Raw genomic sequence first — 9,348 nt, forward strand, 5'->3', positions numbered from 1 at the left:
ATTGTCATTCTTTTTGCCTACAAGGTACTTGAAGAAAATGCCCGAGACATATTTTAAGGAGTATAATTCAGCACTAAGGCTATTATTACAACGATGGAATCTTTGTTGTGGTAGTTATGTCTCCAAATGCGTCGATCCCTATCGGCTACTGAAGTAAACTTATTTATTTTTTCTGTGTCGATTTCTATTGGCTTACTGATAGCTTATTTATTCTTTTCGAATTTTAATTCCTTGATCTTTGCATCTGCCCATCTCCATATCACACAGAAGGTGCTCAGTGCAATGCATCATGCAGTGATTCCATGATAGGAATTAGGAACTGCTCATCATTTGAATGTTTCTACAATTTTCCTGCTTGTTAGAACATGTTTGATGTACTTACACATTAACAAAAATGACCTGTAACATTCATGAAAATATTTGGGTTTGGTCATCTACTTTTTTACTGTTTATTTACTCATGAAGATAGCAGATGTTCCTGTTTTTAAATATAGTTATATGTGCTTCCAGTTGGTAGAGATCAAAGTATTAACTCGCCGATGTAGGGACAAAGAGCTCTTTTATAGACACTACTAGCAGTGGATACAAGGTGAGCCTTTTTGAAATTGTTTGGGGGGGGGGGGGCTTGGGGGCACGGCTGGACCATTTTTTGCCCTTTTTGCATCGCCGGCAGAGAAAAAAGGCTCCTCGGGGGGGGGGGGGTGGAGATGCTCTAAGTATACAGTAGCATATTTGACAGATGAGCATTGGAAACTCTTCTAAATCTATGTTTAGCATTTAACAATGAACTATGTAATTTAATCAATAGACTCACTTCAGTTGCCATGCTAACTGAAAATCTATAAGTCAAATGATGCGACTGTCAAGTGGAAGTTACTTATATTTTTTCTTACGTCACTTGAGAAGTTTCTTTTTAGCAAGCTTATTTAAGTGCAGCCGAAGTGTACTATGTTTTTTAGACGATCTCCATGTTTTCTATTGAGATCAGAGAGCGGCTGAAGTAGTGATGGGACTACACCATTTTTAGGTCCTGAAGGCAAAGCTTCTTACAGAGTTAGTCACATATGTCAGTTCTGTGAGTAGAAGAAATCTTGATAGCTTGTTGCTTCTGCACAGTGTGCTTGGTGCATAAATTGATTGCTTGCTGCAAATGTTGTTTAGTGTCCTATTTGATGGTAGCTGCGGATGCTATATATTTGGTGATTTTGTTGCCGATATTTGGAGTGCTAGGAGAGTTTCTAAACTACTGTCACGACATTATAGATAGGATAGTGAACCAATGTGACATATGTATAACATTTCATGTGAGATTCTTTGCAACAAACAGCATGAGCGAGCGGTCCATATATTATTTTCATCAAGCCGTACAATTTTTTTGGTTAGGATAGAAGGGTTGTTGGTTGCTTCAAGAGTTAATAACGAGGGCCCCAGCGAGAAATGTCCTGTTAAGACGGGAATCCGAGCGGTAAGTGGAATGTCCAACAAGAAAGGTAAGTGTGCGTCGTGGGATAGGGTTTTCGTGTTGGGACCGCATGTTGGGATAATATATGGGTTGGATTTGTGTGTGTGGGGGGGGGGGTCCGGACTATCCAGACGGTTAAATTTTGTGGAGCTTGCTTAATGTCCTAACATGCTCGGATGTATGAGGAATAAGATTTGACCTTGGATATGACTATTTGTGTGATTTATTTGTATGCATTGTAGCCCGTAGCAACGCACGGGTGGGGGGTGGGGGGGGGGGTCCAGACTATCCAGACGGTTAAATTTTGTGGAGCTTGCTTAATGTCCTAACATGCTCGGATGTATGAGAAATAAGATTTGACCTTGGATATGACTATTTGTGTGATTTATTTGTATGCATTGTAGCCCGTAGCAACGCACGTGTGGGAGTGTGTGTGGGGGGGGGGGGGTCCGGACTATCCAGACGGTTAAATTTTGTGGAGCTTGCTTAATGTCCTAACATGCTCGGATGTATGAGGAATAAGATTTGACTTTGGATATGACTATTTGTGTGATTTATTTGTATGCATTGTAGCCCGTAGTAACGCACGTGTGGGGGGTGGGGGGGGTCCGTACTATCCAGACGGTTAAATTTTGTGGAGCTTGCTTAATGTCCTAACATGCTCGGATGTATGAGGAATAAGATTTGACCTTGAATATGACCATTTGTGTGATTTATTTGTATGCATTGTAGCCCGTAGCAATGCACGGGTGTACTACTAGTATATATATATTACTAAAAAGATCTAGTACACAAAGAAAGCAGGCCCAGCCCATGAAGAGAGAGGAAGCAAAGTCCGGCACAAACGCAATCCAAGATCCCCTTTCCTTAGTTCTCTCCGAGAAAACGCAGCCGGCTCGTTCGTCTCCCAGCCGTCATCGTCTTCTTCAGTCTTCAGCAATTGATTGCCCCAAATTCCTATGAGCCTAAGACCCCAATTCTTAAGCTAATTAATGAATTTTTCAAGGGCCCCAGAATTTCCTCAGCTTCTCGCTGCCTATAAATACCCCAAGGGCCCCAGGTTAGCAGAGACGAGCCGATGACACACTATTCTTGTTGGCGTCCTGAAAACGGGGGTATCGAGACTTGCATGCATGCGGCCCATGACATGGCTCAATTAACGGTCTGGTACGGCCCAGCTTCAACAACAACAACCCAAGACCCTCGCGAGGGGTCAAGCCTCGCGAGGCGGACGATACCAAAACCTCCCTGAGGCAGCCTCGCTAGGCTGGCTCCCGAAGAACGGAGATATCAATGCAAGGTGCACCTCGCGAGATTCATATGACGTGAACCATGACGACCAAGGCCAGGCGGGCGTCAGCGGGTCCAGTGTACCAGTTTTCTCTTTTGTGCTAAGGAGGCAAGCGCAGGCGCGGAGTCCCGAGGAATTAAGCAAAGATTTCAATTTCGGTGTAACAAGACCAAGACCACCAGGACGACAGGACGGAGGTCATCGCGTAGCCCACCGTGGTGTCATGACCAGGAGCTTTTGCAGGCGAAGACTATTTTTGTCAGGATAACTTGTACTAGTTGCCCCCTTCGAATTTGACCGTTGTGGGTTCCCTTCCCGCCTTACATTTGAGAAGAGGACCAAGGCCACTATGAATAGGACCTAACCATCACCATAGAAGAGGAAGGATTATTCAGATCATCCTCACACCCATCAGCTCATCAAGCACAAGAGCACCACTCCTCCTGAGGCTGTTCCACCTTTGTACTAGTCCATCCTCAGCCCCTCGAGGCCAATCCACCACAAAGCAGGAGTAGGGTTTTACACCACAAGGTGGCCCGAACCTAGGTAAACTTCCGTGTCTCTTGTCCATTTAGTTCGTCGAGCTAGGCCATGGAATGGATGCGTGGGCAGAATGGGGAGGACGAGTTCTTCGCACGCACCCCAGTGTTCGAACCTCTCAATGGTCTGTGGAACCCCGAATCCGACATTTAGTGCGCCATGTAGGGGTGTGTTGGAGCTTCTCTTCTTCCAGTCGGCCCGCCATCGCCCCATAGCTCCGATGGCCGACGATCCGAGGGCTCATGCCGAGCACTGGGCTTCTTGGCCCATCCGGGCAGCGCCTTCCGCCCAAGAAGACCTTCACTCCGCGCTCCAGGCATCCCGTGCGCCGCCCAACACTGCCGGACAGGGCGGTGCAGGTCGGCGCCATCCGCTCTCGCACCACGGCATACGCGCGCCACCACACGATCTTCGGGCTACGCCGCGGCAACAGCACGACACACTCGTCGGGAGCAGGCGAACATGCGGGTTGCGCTCATCGTGGCGCGAGAGCTGCTGCACTGCAGGTTGGCGGAGGGCGGTCACGACGCCCTGCTGGAGCGGGTCGCCGAGCTGCTTGACACCACATGCAGGGGAGCGGCACCCTTCTGCACCCTGCCCATGCCGCAGGTTGTGGCAGGGGCACGCGCCGGACCCCGGCGTGCCCGCGCGCCCCCCGGACCCTGGCGTGCCCGCGCGCCCCCCGGAGCGCCTGGGGGACCCGACAGCATCAACATGGCCCGCGACGCCGCTCGTCCTACCACAACAGCGCCGCCTCCAGGCGAGGCAAGCTCTGGCGGTCCCCTGCGGGGCCGCGACGGGATGTCACCCCATGGACAACAGTGCCAGGCGCCGTGCCCGGTGGCCCATGGCGCGGGGCACCCAGGCGATGGCCCTAGCACAGCAACCCCAGACGCCTACGTGCCTCACATGATGGACCTGGAGTACACATCAGGGGAAGGCCTCGGCTCGTTCCCTGAGCCAGGCTGGACAAAAGGGACGCAAGAGGCTGAGGCTTTCCACGAGGCGCCAGGAAGCTTCGCCGACCCCTTCAACGACAATAACCATTGGGTACAGCCAGTATCTCAGGAGCATGCTTACGCTAACCATGGACCGCAGGTGAACCAGGCCATAGCAGCGGCCAGAGACCCCCGGGTGACGGCTACACTCCAGTCGGGAGAGGCGCACTGGGGGCTGCGCGGGAGGGGCCCGGAGCCAGGGCCTCCCCCACGCCGCATGGAGCAAGGCGCTGCACGGATGTAGGTCCTCTGCCTGGGAAGGCGCTGGCGAGCCCTTCCCCCCGGCAGAGGGCCCGTGGTCGCCGAGGGTACCGCCAGCGTCCCCCTTGCCCCTTGGTCTCGTCCTAGTTTCCTGACGCCCCAATGGTGGTCGGGGGAGGCGTAGGGCTGGGCCCTCGTCTGACGATATGAAGCAAGGCTCGCGCCTGTGATGGTCTCCGCTCGTGACACTCTCACGTAATAATGAATAGAGTTGTACACGCCCCGGAGTCTCCTGAGTGCCGCCCTCGGGCCTCACGGTGGCTCCCACCCACGTTCAAATGGAAGCACCATGCTCCGCACTGGCCGTCGATACTGTCCCCCAATGACTATGCTCACACCCAGTGAAAGCACTTAGCTCTGCGCTGGTGAGAAGACAAGAAGACTAGCTAGGTGTCGGACGTGGTTGTTTGCTTTCGCCCCATTTTCTGTAACCTGATTCACCGCCTTTTGGATTGAGATTTGAAGTTCTCTTTGTGTTATCAAAACCGCGGGATTTTTTCTTGATTGTGTCGGTTTCTCGCCTTCTGGTTGCATGTTTTCTGAGGGCTCGCACCTGATCCCTTGCGAGCGCCTCGCGAGTGGGGGCTGGGCGTGGTATGGCACACGAAGCACGCTCAGGTTGGCCTGGCCGACGGCAAGGCCCCCAGGCCAAGGATGCAATCACCGTAGGATCACTGCGCATACCCAGCCGTAGTACGACATTCGTTCCTCGCGAGGCTCTCTTGGGCGAGCCAGCAAGACCCTCGGGAGACCTAAAAACCTCGCGAGCCCCGAAGAGCTTGCCTCAGAAGGACGTCTGCGACCTCAGGACCTCGGTGAAGAAGCGGAGGTAGCCGACGTAATCTTTCTCGCGCAGGTGGGGGATGCTCTCGTCGCAGATGATGCTCAAGACTCGGTTGGCCCTCACCTTGAGAGCCCTGGAGCATAGAAGCATGCTCGCGCTGCAGCGTCCGCCGACGGCACGCCTCATCCGCATTCTTCTTCGCGAGGGACGCGGCACCATCGATCTGCCGCTGAAGTGAGAGCAAGTCGGCGCGTGTGGAGACCAAGTCAGCCTGGGCCAAAGCCTTAGCTGCCTTGGCGGCGCTCTCGTGCTGCTCCGCTTCATTCAGCTTTGCCTTAAGGGTGACGGTCCTGCCTTCAACCTTGGTTTCCATGAGCTCCAGCTTCAGACGGTACTCATCGGCAAGATCCGTGCGAGTCTTCGCCACCCTCCGGAGAAAGAAAAGATAAATAGGATGGAGGATCAGTTAGCGATTTTATTACGGGATGTAATCGATCTCACGGCAACGACCACATCTATCTCGGCTTGTACAAAGCAGAAACTAATCAACCTGTCTGGTCTGGCACACACACATACACACGCACACACAGCTACTATCAACATGAACCGCCGCCGCCACTTCGCCAGCTACAACTGCATGCCACCACCAGTTTATTTCACGCCGGCCACCGGCGCCATCTAGCACTTCCTGCCCAGACGCGGGTTGTTGGCAAAGCTGCACCATATCAACAATGGAGAATGGAGATGCATGCATGGTCAGCGCTCACGAGCAGTGGTGGAAGCAATACATGTACACTTGTACAGCATCAACTTGATTATCAGAACAGGTCGTTGCATACTGAAGGCGGATGTGCTAGTACCGTACGTACCTACTCCGAGGTATGCGCCGAAACGCTCCAGTGGTCGGAATCGGCCCGCAGAGGTTGTTGTTCGAGAAATCCCTGCAAGCGAAACGCGGGTTGGACATGACACGAAGTGCGCGGATGACAATTGGAATGCAGAGAAGAATACATGAAAGCTGAGCTCTCCACTTACGCGTGTTTCAGGCTGGACAGCCCAGCCAGCTCCCTTGGGATTGGCCCTGTCAAACGGTTGTGATCGATTTCCCTGTTGATCAGATGCCAGAAGAGTCGGTCAATACAACCCTTTCCGGAAGCGTGCGTTAACAGAATCACTAGTAAGTTGTCACAGGCAGAGATAAACTGGGTTAGAGGCTCACAAATATTGTAGCCGGTCAAGTTTGCCGAGCTCCGGCGCCAGAGGTCCGGACAGGTTCATTTTGTTAAGATCTCTGTTAAAACAAAGAAATGTTTACCCTAGTAATTACTCCCTCCGTTACTAAATATAAGTCCTTGTAGAGATTTCACTATAAACCACGTACGGATGTATACAGATGCATTTTAGAGTATAGATTCACTCATTTTGCTTCGTATGTAGTCTATTGTGTAATCTCTACAAAAACTTATATTTAGAAACGGAGGGAGTAGATGAGTGCCGGAGGCACACACAGGGACTAAATCAGAGTCGCGCGTATGGGAATGGAGGTATCCAAGTGCACTTGCATGCGGGTGACGCGGTTGTTATTGCGGTCGCAGGTGATGTGGGACCAGGTGCAGGCGTCCACCAGGCTCGGGTCCCAGTTCTTCAAGGGTCCACGTCCTGGTTCGCCGCCACTGGCGTCAGCAGAAGGGTCGACGCGAAGGTCGCAAGGATGATCACAACCAGGAGCAGACGTGATTCGGCCGCCGTGGGTGCCATAGGTGCAAGGCAGGGCAAGTGTTGATGTGATGTGAGGGGAGCGGGCTAGCACGATGGCGGATTGTCTGTGATGTTTTGCTTCGATGAACGGGAATCGGTTTGTGTGAGGGGTTTTAAAGAGGAGGCGGAGTACGTGCCACCAGCCACAGTTGTTCTTGGAAATCAGTGGCACCGCCCTAAGACTACTACATTTAATATAGATTATATATAATAACTTTATCAATGCACTATATCTTAGTGTTACATGTACACTAGGCTTCATTTAATATAGATTATACTAGCATATTAACATTGTAGTGTATTTGAGATATAGTTCTTTTTAGCAATATTTGAGATATAGTTCATCGGTATAGTTGTATCTATAAGGTATGATGCATGCATTGATAGAGTTGTATCTACACACTCATCTAATGCAGAAGATATAATCTTGATATGATGCATGCATTGATAGAGTTATGCATGCATTGGTAGAGCTATATGAATACGCTCATTTAATGCTTAAGATATAATCTTAAGATATGATGCACGCATTGGTAGAGTTATACCTATACACTAATTTTTTGCTAAAGATATCATTTCAAGATATGATGCGTTGGGAGTGCAATAAAATAAACATCGCCAATATTTTTTCAGTCACTCACGACCAGTACTTTCTTATGTTAAAAATATTGCCCTCGCTGATTTTTTTTTTACGGAAATGCTTCCGCTCAACCGAATGATTTTCTAGCGTCATCTGCCGCCTCAGCAACTGTTAGATCTGCCTTTTATCGGACAGCCCGTAGCAACTCACCATAGGATAGCTTTGCAACGTGGCCCTTGTGACAATCTCTTCGAGCGCAACAAGAGGTCACTTGCAGACCGACGAGGGGAGAGTAGGGCGGTTGCTGGCGTGCAGCGGCGCCATGGCCAGGCACGACAACAAGCCAAGATCGGGCGGTTTCCAAGATCTGCAGAGGAGAGAGGAGGGTGATAGACTAGGAGGGAGAGGAGAAGAAGAAGGAGGGGAGGAAGAAGGGCGTGGCAACATGCTGCTCTAGCAAGCTCGTCGGCCGACGCAACAGGCGGCAGAGGTTGGCGGAGGCGCGGAGCTCAGGGTGGACGAGCTTGTGGTTGGCAGCGACGCAGGTCCCTCGATGGCAGCCTCCCAGTTTCAGATCCACGAGCCTACAATTGATGTTTCATGCTCGTAGTTGTGGGTTAAAGCTATACGTGAAATCGCCACGCATAGTAGGTCATCATTTCTCTTTGATATTCTCGTGCCTACAATTCTGACAATTTCTTGTGCCTACGTGAAATGGCGATTATGTACACATATCCTCATGTAGATAACTATTTCAGCCTACAAGTCCTCTTAAAATCTCACATAGTACCTCGCTAGCACTAAATGTCGTAGAATTATGTGCATGATTTGTTTCTATAAACACCCAGTGGGTTTTTACTTAGCAAAAATGTTCCATGCACAAGAAAAGCCGATGCATATTTTTTCCGTACTCATTGATGGTTGGCCACCCACTTTTGGACACTCTTTATGTTTTGTAACTGTTGGCCTAATATAGCATGGTTATCGATTGGGTGAGCTGTTTGTTATAGATATACATTCATGTCACATGCAGGTGGTTTTCTTCCTATGGGATCAAAAATTGGGGTCCATGGGATAAAATTGTACATGTAGTTAAGCATGATAATACGTATAGACCAAAGTTGTTTGATGTTTGAAGTAGAATACGATCAACCTTTTCCTTGCAAAAGATATGAGAACGAAAGAAAGTATTTGAGCATGTTTCAACAAATGAAAGTGTTCACTCGCAAAAAAAACAAATGAAAGTGTTGTGCACATATTTGTTTTACATAATAAAACTTTCAGCCACCCCCCTACTAAAATCTCACGTTAGTATTGGACCATGCTGTATGTAAGATGGGTTTGGATTTTGGAAATGGAACCGTGTGAGCATCTCCAACAGGAGCGCAAAACAGGCGCCGCGCCGCAAAATCCTCCGTTTTAGCGTGCGCAACCCGGCGGATGGCTCCAGCGGGCGCGCAATAACCGCGTGCGTGGTATAAGCAGTTGGGCGCGCGCTAGGAAGCGGTACGTCGCGCGGTGTATTTGCGGCGCCCGCTTCCGCGCGCGGCACACACGACGCTCGCGCTGCGCTCTTCTTCTCCCCCTCCAAAGCCCCGCGCGCCGGCGCCGGCGACCCGCACCCATGGACGCACGCGCCGGCACCCCGCTCACCCCGTCCTATAGCCGCGACCC

The 9,348-nt window shown here is 50.6% G+C and overlaps 1 pseudogene; it reads right to left on the bottom strand.

The window, feature by feature from the left end:
- Window positions 1-5,901: 5,901 nt before the first annotated feature.
- Window positions 5,902-7,158, bottom strand: LOC123161774 (leucine-rich repeat protein 1-like; annotated as a pseudogene).
- Window positions 7,159-9,348: the final 2,190 nt, after the last annotated feature.

Source organism: Triticum aestivum, chromosome 1A, assembly GCF_018294505.1.
Source record: "Triticum aestivum cultivar Chinese Spring chromosome 1A, IWGSC CS RefSeq v2.1, whole genome shotgun sequence".
Taxonomy (NCBI): Eukaryota; Viridiplantae; Streptophyta; class Magnoliopsida; order Poales; family Poaceae; genus Triticum; species Triticum aestivum.